This window comes from Denticeps clupeoides, chromosome 1 (genome assembly GCF_900700375.1).
Source record: "Denticeps clupeoides chromosome 1, fDenClu1.1, whole genome shotgun sequence".
NCBI classification, from domain to species: domain Eukaryota; kingdom Metazoa; phylum Chordata; class Actinopteri; order Clupeiformes; family Denticipitidae; genus Denticeps; species Denticeps clupeoides.
This window is the reverse complement of record NC_041707.1, coordinates 21,070,446-21,079,887: the sequence shown is the minus strand read 5'-3', so window position 1 is coordinate 21,079,887 and position 9,442 is coordinate 21,070,446. Positions and strand designations below refer to the sequence as shown.

Genomic DNA, 9,442 nt, shown 5'->3' with positions numbered 1-9,442 from the left:
AACCCAGAGGAAAGGAGAGAGCAAATTCCACATAAAACTGTAGTGCCCCGCATAAACATCTGTATTTTTTTTATATCACTTCACAGCAAACACAGCTAGTTGATACTAATATACTATCAAAGTCGCGATAAAGCTGTTGTTTTCCTGTGGTCAAGTCTCTCCTTGCCCAGGCTGCATGTGTCTGCGCGTCTCCTGTCCGCCGTACACGCCTTCTCGGGAGGGTTCGTACCGCTTTAATGGCCTCTGACGTCATTCTGTTGCAGCTCTCCCAGCCGAGCAAGACTCGGTGCTGGAGGAGAGGAGGAGGAGGAGTGGAGTGATAAAGCCAAAAGAGAATTTCTCACTGTATAAAAAAAAAAAAAAAAAAAATCAATAATAATAGAAAAAAAAAAGTCGGAGTGTGAGGTGGAGCTGCGTGCGAAGATGAAGGATGAGCGCGTTGTCACGGCGACAAACTAGCCGAGAGAGAGAGAGAGGGAGAGGGAGAGAGGGAGAGCACAGCATCCTCACCAGTGCAGGTCTACCGACAAAACCGTGTTGCAGTAGCGGCCGCTTATGGGCGAGCAGCACGACCCGAACCCGACCGGAATAGCAGCGGCAGCCCGCGGAGGACGGATGTGATTTGAGACCCGGACCGCCGATGCAACGCCTTCTTCCCCCCGAATCTCGGCGCTGAGCGGCGGAATCAGCCTCAAAATACACACTAAACCCACGGCGAAAATAGGACGTGGAGGCACGACTCTGGACTCGCTGTGGAATATGAATTAACGTGAACTTCGCGAAGCGCTTCGGCGCACCGCGACCTGCGCGCGCGTCCCCGGCGACGTTTCTGCAGTTTTATTTTATTTTAATTTCCTGCTCGTTTTATAAACGCGTCGTTAAAAAAAAAAAAAAAAAAAAAAGCCCACGAGTAAACGTTCTGTGGAAAGGGGCGCTGACAGGCGGGACACGGCGCGCGTTTAATGCCATTAGCCACACTTCCCTCGGCGACGAGCAGGAAATTTAACGCTCGAGGATTTGCGGCGACGAGCGCCAAGACTACTTCTCCATCTCTCCCCCTCTCTCCCCGTCTGTCTGTGTGTTATTTCGGTCCTGTGTGAATAAGGACGAGGACACGCCGGTCTCCTGCTGTCCTGGACGCCGGGAGGTTCGAGGTAAGGGTTTTTTTTTTTTTTACTTTTTCTCCACAAATCACCGTCCTCCCCCTCCGGTGCGCGCCTGACACCGTCAACTCCGCGGAGCAGCAACCTGTTCCCCGGAGAACGGAGCGGCGAGGGCCCGCTTCTCCGCTCCAGCGTGGCGGGAGGAAATTGCGGCACTGACCCATTTAACGCGGGACGGAAACGCGGACCGAATCGCGCTTTAAAACCGACACGCGTGTAAGTTGGCCGGTTACGTGGGGTGTGCGGGGCAGCTCCCGTCTCTCCTCCTCCCATCCTCTCTGGTGCTGGGACAAAAATATAGATCCCTGAAGAAGAAAAAAGAAGAAAAAGAGTCTATTATTGAGGAAGTGCGCTCTTTATCACACACACACACACACACACACACACACCCTCGGAGAATAGAGCACATTTATATGCTGTCCATTCCGAGCTCCAGTTGATGGTAGAATTCTGTGGAGACAAGAGAACCTCTGTTCTTTGCTAAGGGGAGATGGGAGGGCTGCACTGTGTCGCTCTGTCGCTGGCCTAAATAGCAGATATGGAGGCTCCCAGTGTCACCGGGGACGCACGAGACGCAGAGCTGACTGTCCTTGTCCCGGAACCAATCCTCCGGGCGTCCCAAAAAAAAAAAACAAAATAAAGGAGAAGAAGAGAAAGGAAAAACTTCCTCCTCTCGCTCACTGCGGCCGCCTGTGTGTGTTTTTGCGCGTGTGTGCCCTTCAGGTCACTTTGTGGCCGTGTTCTGGCTTTTATCTCGGCGTCTCTAACAGCCGCGCCTCGCGGTGGCCCTTGTTTATTCATGTGAGAACAAGTCGATCGATGGCAACTAATTGATTTGCAATGAGCCGGCTAAACATGGGAGGCGGGTGGCCTTGTCTGGTAGCGGTCTGTGGCCGCTACCCTGCTTCTGTGTGGCTGTGTGTGTGTGTGTGTGTGTGTGGGATGGGTGTGGTGGAGGTCCGGAGAGTTTGGAGGTGGTTTTAGGGCAGGCCACCCTTCACGCACGCCGTGACGGACGTGAAATCAGCAGTTACGGAACATTGCAGAACATCAGCCTGCCCCAGACAGAGGCCTGTGCAAGATGGCCACCCAGATGGGCTTGGACGTGTAGAAGAGTGTGCTGGAGTGATAGCTCATTGCGTGGGCCGCTAAGCATTAAACAGATGGAGAAGCTTGTGCCAGGAAAAAAAAAGAAAGTTGGACGATAATCGCTCAGTGCTGCCATTTGTTGTAACTGTTTTATAACTGTAGTCATGCAGTCATGTTCAGGCACTGATATATGAATGTTTTTTTTTTTTTTTCATTCATTTAATCAGCCGTTTTTTTTTTTTTTTTTTTTTTTCATATTCATACGGCCTGGATCCACGCGGCTCTGTGATTGGCTAGCGCAGTACACGTATGGCAGATACCTGTAAATAACTAAGGGATAAGGCACACTTATGTCCACCATTACAAAGACATTGTAAAAGGTCCATTAAGGCACAGCCGGCTTCCCATAAACAGACATACACACAAACACATACATATATAGAAAGCTGCACACACTTCAAACAAACATCATTGTCAGCAAAGGTCTTTTCTCATATCTCAGCTCTCACTGAGGTTAGATGAAGGTCGCCTTTTTCTGAGGTGTCCACACACACACCAGCCAAGTAAATATAGACCATCAATGAAGATATAAGAGCTCAGCTGGTATAAAGGCAGAAGGTGAAAAAAATAAAATGGAACATTTAGACCCCCTGAGGAGCACCTAGAATGGACTGCCAAAATGGGCTCTTGACATGGAGGCTAACGTTGCTCGACAGGTTGGCAAGTTCCCTCCAAATAGAGCTGACCCCCACAATGCCAATGAGCAACACATCAAAATGAAACAAAGGCTCATCTTCTTCACCCAACACTGAGGTGAGCTTCAATTTAATTCCATTCCCTTAACTCAAAATTGTCAGTCAAGCAAGCGCACTCCATTTGATTAGGTGTTAATTCTTTGATTGATTCATTGATTCTTAAGTGTCTGTCATCCCTGTGATCAATGCTTAAGGTGACTTTTGCCTCATCGCTCCCGGTTTCCCCTTCCCTTCCACAAAAGGATTTAGCATGAAAAAATCCAAATGATTACGGCCATGCAGCAGATTAATCTCTTTATGTAATCTTACGCACAGACACACATGAAATTGCACACTCCTACACACTCGAGATTTGGTATTTTTAGCCATATCGTTGGTATATATTATTGTGTTTGTGTGTGGAGGGTATGTCAAGGAACATTAGTTATGTTAGTCGAAGAACAAACAATAGAGCTGACCCACAAAGTTTTATGTGTGCGACTCTCTACGCATGACACTAAGGACAGGGGAAATTATGGACTGTAAGTGTTACTTTAATCATTAATTACATCAGTCTGCTGAAACCCCTAGGGGGAAAAAATTATAGAATGTTGTATTTTTTTGTCTTTGTTCTGATTTGACTGTCACGGAGGATCCAAAATCATGGCATGCAATAGCTTGGCAGTGTGTGTTGAGGCGCCGCCCCGCTCTTCGACTCACTTGACTGGGTCCCAGCAGCCAGCACGTATGGAGTTCAATACCATAGTGACTGTTTTCAGAGGCATCAATGGCGCCGCGCTTCCGTACATCAAGTCTTCTGTCGATATCTGTGTTCCAGTTGGCTCCCTCAGATCATCGTCCAGAAGATGCCTCTGGCCCGTCATCTGGCACCAGACGGTTTGGTTCGCCGACCACTTTCATGAAACATCTAAACACAGTGCTGTTACCGGCCCGTCCTTTTCATTCTGCTCTTTCACTGAGACAAAGGCGCCACTGATGTGCTGTTTAGGTTTCTTCTGTTGGGACCAACACCTCACTCATGCTCGTTTGATGTGTAATTGTTACCACTTTGGTTGTTTAGTGACCATATTATTCTACAGATTTGGAGTTGCTATGAATTTTTAAACACAGCAGGAGAAGAATAATAGGATGTCGAATAGTAATAGGAAGTTCCCACTGTATACCCGGTGGCATTCGAATGCGTTCGAGAAAAAAACCCCAAAAAAACGTAAAACCTGGCAGGCTGTGCAGACCTTCAGCTCTGAACATGATGAAATGGACTGATCTGTGAACGCCAATGATTTTTTTTTATCATGCAATGATTATGCACGACATTTAGTATGTAGCCCCATGGGAAGCAGTGCGACGGACAGCTCCCATTTAAGATAGCAGAGCTGTTTGATGTACCAGTGTTTTGAAGAGTACTGCGACAATGCCGTTTACTCCAACAGAATTTTATATGTTACATTTCATTACATCCCATTGTTTCACCCTTTTCACTTTTTGCAATAACCCAGCAGCCTCCTTTCGTGCTCAAATACAGAATGTTTTACCTGATGAGGGTTTGGGTTATGAGTGGTCCTTTTTGCTGCATGTGGTAAAAAAACAACACATTTACATTTGAGGCATTTGGCAGGCGGCCTTATCCAGAGCGACTTACAACGTGTTTTCATGTTACCATCAATGTACCAGTGTACCAAGTGCAATCTACCATCTGCAGAGATGGTAAATGTCTGTTTTTCACTGTATTTAGCACACCCATGCGAATGTTAGAATTCATCAGAATGCCACTGATATCAAAGGATTTATGTTTTATAAATAATTTTCTGAACTCGCAATCAATTTTTCATAGGGAATTAGGCCAGGCTCTCTATTTTCCAGCAACATGGTGGGAAACGCAGTGTTAAATTGAAAATATTTATTTTGCTTTATGCTAGTCATATATACTTTTGTTTACACGGTGATATATTTGGGGCAGTGGTGGCCTAGCGGTTAAGGAAGCGGCCCTGTAATCAGAAGGTTGCCGGTTCGATTCCCGATCCGCCAAGGTGCCACTGAGGTGCCACTGAGCAAAAGCACCGTCCCCACACACTGCTCCCCGGGCGCCTGTCATGGCTGCCCACTGCTCACTCAGGGTGATGGGTTAAATGCAGAGGACAAATTTCACTGTGTGCACCGTGTGCTGTGCTGCTGTGTATCACATGTGACAATCACTTCACTTTTTTTTTTTTTTTTTTTTTTTTTTCAAGCGATATGTTGGTGTGTTTTACACTTTATTGGAATATATGTACATAAAGAGTACATGTTGTTTGTGAAAGTGAACATTTTAATTATTGCGATTAATTTATAAATATGTATTTACATCCTTTGTGGGATCTGACCTTTGTCACATATGTGAAACACAGCCTACAAGTTTTAGTGCCGGTTCAGATGACGCATGTCCTGCGTGTACCTTTACATTATTTTCATATGGAGACTCACGGCTGCTCACGAGGTGCTCCAACAACAGAAGCAACACTCCTTAAATTATTCAGTCGTCTGATCTTTTTATCCCACACATAGTTCAAAATAGTTCTTAGGAGTTAATTGTGATCAAAATGAGTGTGATTAATTGATTGAATACATGCATTTCTATATCTGTTCCCTGTGATGCCACTGCATTGTACATCTTTTCTTTTGTCCTGTTAGAAACCGCTATTCCGTGCAATAACACGTAGCACAGGGCCAGGACTGGCCATGCTGGAAGAGTCAGGGAGGAGCTGTTGAGCCAGAAGTGACCTTGTAAGAACATATCTGAATGTTAATGTTGAGAGGGAGGGACGGAGACAGAGAGTCTGCTACCAAAATGACGGCATTACTGCCACATAATGACTAAGGTGTCTACATTTTTTCCCCCAATGGTGCTCCACCGCAGGTCATAATGAGTTGGAGTCTGTCTTGTTATGTGGGGGGATATTCAGTCTTAGTAACGTCTCAAGGCGTCTCAGCCTCGTTACTCTGCTTTTCAGCGGCTGGTTGCCTGGGTGGGTAAAAGGAGAATAATGGAGCCGCTTGGTGGATTGCGGAGGCCGGTATTACCGAGCTGTGAATTGTGGTATGACAGCTTCTGTGTCACTTTCCATGTCTCTCACTTTATTCCCCTTTTCTTGTCAAGCTTCGTTGGTAAAGATTCGCCATCGGTCCACTGGCACCAGACACTTGACCTCGAGGGTGCCGACAGGAACCGTCCCTCTGCTTTTCTCGGTCTGTATTTGTGCCGTGGAACCGCGAGAGTGTGAAGTCGCCTGTTCACAGACTCGTCGTGCGAAGCTGCGCCCCCCTCTGTGCTCGATGGCAGCCGAATAGGCCCCCCCCACCCGGGCTGGCGAGAGCAGGTTAATGGCGTGACAGTGACGAACGAGCAGCAAATTTGGAGCATCACACTTGGGTTTATTTTTATTTATTTATTTTTTAAGCAGCAGCTATGAGGATTGTTGTTATTTTCTCAAGAAGCAGAGAAACACATAGAGCCTTAGGGCAGCGATCGGGCACTGAGCAGGTTTATTTCGAAAAAAAAAAAGAAGAAAGTGACACGCTCTTCCACCTTAATTTGGCTTGACAGTTACACAAGCATCACCGTCCCTCTCTGAGACCCTCTTTTGGCACAATGGTTTGCGGATATGCATTGCAGCGCAGGCGTGGTAGTAGCCTAGTGGGTAAAACACTCGCCTGTGAACCAGGAGACCCGGGAGACCCAGGTTCAAATCCCACTTACTACCATTGTCCCTGAGCAAGACACTTAACCTTAAGTTGCTCCAGGGAGACTGTCTCTGTAACTACTGATTGTAAGTCGCTCTGGATAAGGGCGTCTGATAAATGCTGTAAATGTAAAATGTAAATGTGCCGTTTAGTGGACCCCGAGACCCCTGCGAGCCCCCCCTATCAGACCACTGTGGAACGGAAGTTGCCGCTAATAGCGCCACAACTTTGATTCGCATCTCACTTTGCGGTGATGTGCGAGTTTGTAGGACGAAGACTGAGCCGGCCAGAAATAATCAAATATTTAGTGCTGTTTTGCTGCAATGTTCGGCATTGTGACTGGAATAAAGGCTCAGCTTCTATGGGAATAAAAATAAATAAACTTAGGCGGTTTAGAATAATCACATGAACAATTTTTACCGATAGAAAGGCACGTTCTTATGTTACCCCAACAAAACAAGATCCCCCTGGGACAAGAGAACAAAGATTTTTGATAGAAAGGATTTTTATTTGGGTGAAGTGGTTTGCTGATTGCTTCGTCTTTGTTTCCAGGTTTAAGGCGAGCGGACTGACTACTGTTAACGAAAAGAATTTTGCATGCAGGCACAATGGCTATTACACAGGAGTACAATAACTCTTTTTAATGGGCGAGGAGCTTGTTATACAGACCCCAGGACCTTTCCAAAAAGCCCAGTAGGGAAAAGTGGAGGGGGATGGTGAATTGCTTGATTGTGGAGATCGGGTGTGGTGATGGAGTCTTGAGCCTTTCAGAACACTTCCTGCCCACATTTGGATTCCAAATGCTTTTGATGGGAATAGGGGCGGATGTAGTCAGTCATCTCTGGGTATTGAGAGATGAAACGATCTCATTGATTTCTGTTTAATCTTAAGGGAGTTTGCAAAGGGCATGGGTAAGGAGAAATAAATGAGAAGAGGCTAGTCAGCAGGATTTCCTCCATTCCACACCCACCGCTGCACATCTCACGGGAGAAATAAATATTTCCGAGCACGGGCGATATCCTTAAACCAGAAAACGTGCTTTACATCTGAGAAGATACACACAGGAACCCTTAGGTCTCCTGGGCTTTTCTGATGCAAAAGTCCATACGTCGGATTTATTTTTTACCTATGCTTCTTAGGAATGGTGACTGCAAGTCAGTTTTGAATATGAGTATACTGTTATATTGTATGTGACTGATACATCAGCAAATGTCCCATTAGTGGCGGCTACTTGATGCATCCTCTTCATATAACTGTTCCCATTTCCATTGTCCCACAAAGCCCTTGTCCATTTGGCTCTCATCAACCCATGGCAGTACATGTGTTTCAAGAGACCATGAGTGTCTGCAACATATTGTACTCATGTTGCACATCTCGTTCTTTTTTTGTGGTTTTTTTAAGGACTTTACCATTTGTAAACAGCTCTCTTGGCCAAATTGGCCAGGGTTTTGTTATATTTGATCTTCAGTATTTTTTATCCTATTTCTACAGTGTCCTCATGACCCGAGAAACACTCAGCCTTATCATGATGACTGGCCCAAGGCTGGATTGCCAGATAAATGTATCGAATTCCCTGTTACGATTTTATACACTTTGATCATGCATGTTTCGTACATCATTCCTGTAATCATACCACACCACTAGCTCTGCTTTGCAAATGTTCTCATGATGCTGCTGCTGAGAAACAGCAGATACCACAAATTTGTAAAAACATATATGTCATGCACAAAAAAAGGTTTAGTGTTCAATGAACCATTAAAAACAATATGAAATAGAATATGCTCTAAGGTTCTTGCCTGAGCCACCTTCCATCCACCATTATCCTAGCTTCTTCCTTTCACTACTTAATTAGCCGATTGATAAGCGTAAACATAAATTAGACCTCTGGAGAGGGCTTTGATGGGTCCCCCTTAATTTCCGCCTCCTCCTCTTCCTGCTCACAAACCTCCTCCTACACTTCTCTCTGCCCCTCGGTGGTTCGATTCCATGAGCAGACAGGCCCAAAAATGTCTTTAAGGAAATAACACTCGGATTTATCCTCTGGGGTAAGCAGCTGTATTGCATCTATATTGAAAGGAGAGACGTGCAATAGGTCAGCGATGTTCCATGATTCATCAGAGGCCTCAACTTGACCCCAACAACACCCCTCCTTTGTATGAGTGGGTGTCGCCCTTCTCCTCCCCCGCTATGCCACTGTTTTGGAACTGGGGCCTGATCCCAGACAAGGAACTGCCCAATTAGAAACGAGCCTCTGTTCCATTTAACAGGCTCCCCCATCCACCCTCCGGCCAACAGATCTACCACGTAACCCCCTCCCCTCTAGCTGCATTAAATTCTTCCTCCTCCTCTTCATACATACGCAGGAATTTTTTTTATCATCTTTCACCGTATTAGAGGGGATAGTCAAGCACAGAAGCCTGCTTAATGGAACAGAACTGATGTGCTCCGAGTGAAGACTGCGAATTAACCAGGCGTACAGTCCAGGTGAAGAGTGTGACTATGAACATCTCCCTTCAGCTGGTTGACGTGGAGGGTCTTTCAAATTTCCACTGGGGGGTGAAAAGGTAGAGGCACACACGCTCGACATTTATGGAAAATTTTATTTAAAAAAGTCACAATGGGCAAAACATACACAGACCAAACTTGTGAAACAACATTAACGCGAAGGGATGTGGGTGAAAGTTACATATAAAGTGCATGTGGACTGCCTAGGCGTCG

The 9,442-nt window shown here is 46.0% G+C and overlaps 1 protein-coding gene across 4 annotated transcripts in view; it reads left to right on the top strand.

Moving 5' to 3' along the window:
- Positions 1-357: 357 nt before the first annotated feature.
- Positions 358-9,442, top strand: part of nlgn2a (neuroligin 2a) — a 132,560-nt gene continuing 123,475 nt past the window's right edge. For all 4 annotated transcript variants that reach the window (XM_028993573.1, XM_028993491.1, XM_028993410.1 and 1 more), the window contains exon 1: positions 358-1,154. The gene's annotated coding sequence lies outside the window, so the exon portion shown is untranslated. The remainder of the gene's footprint in view (positions 1,155-9,442) is intronic.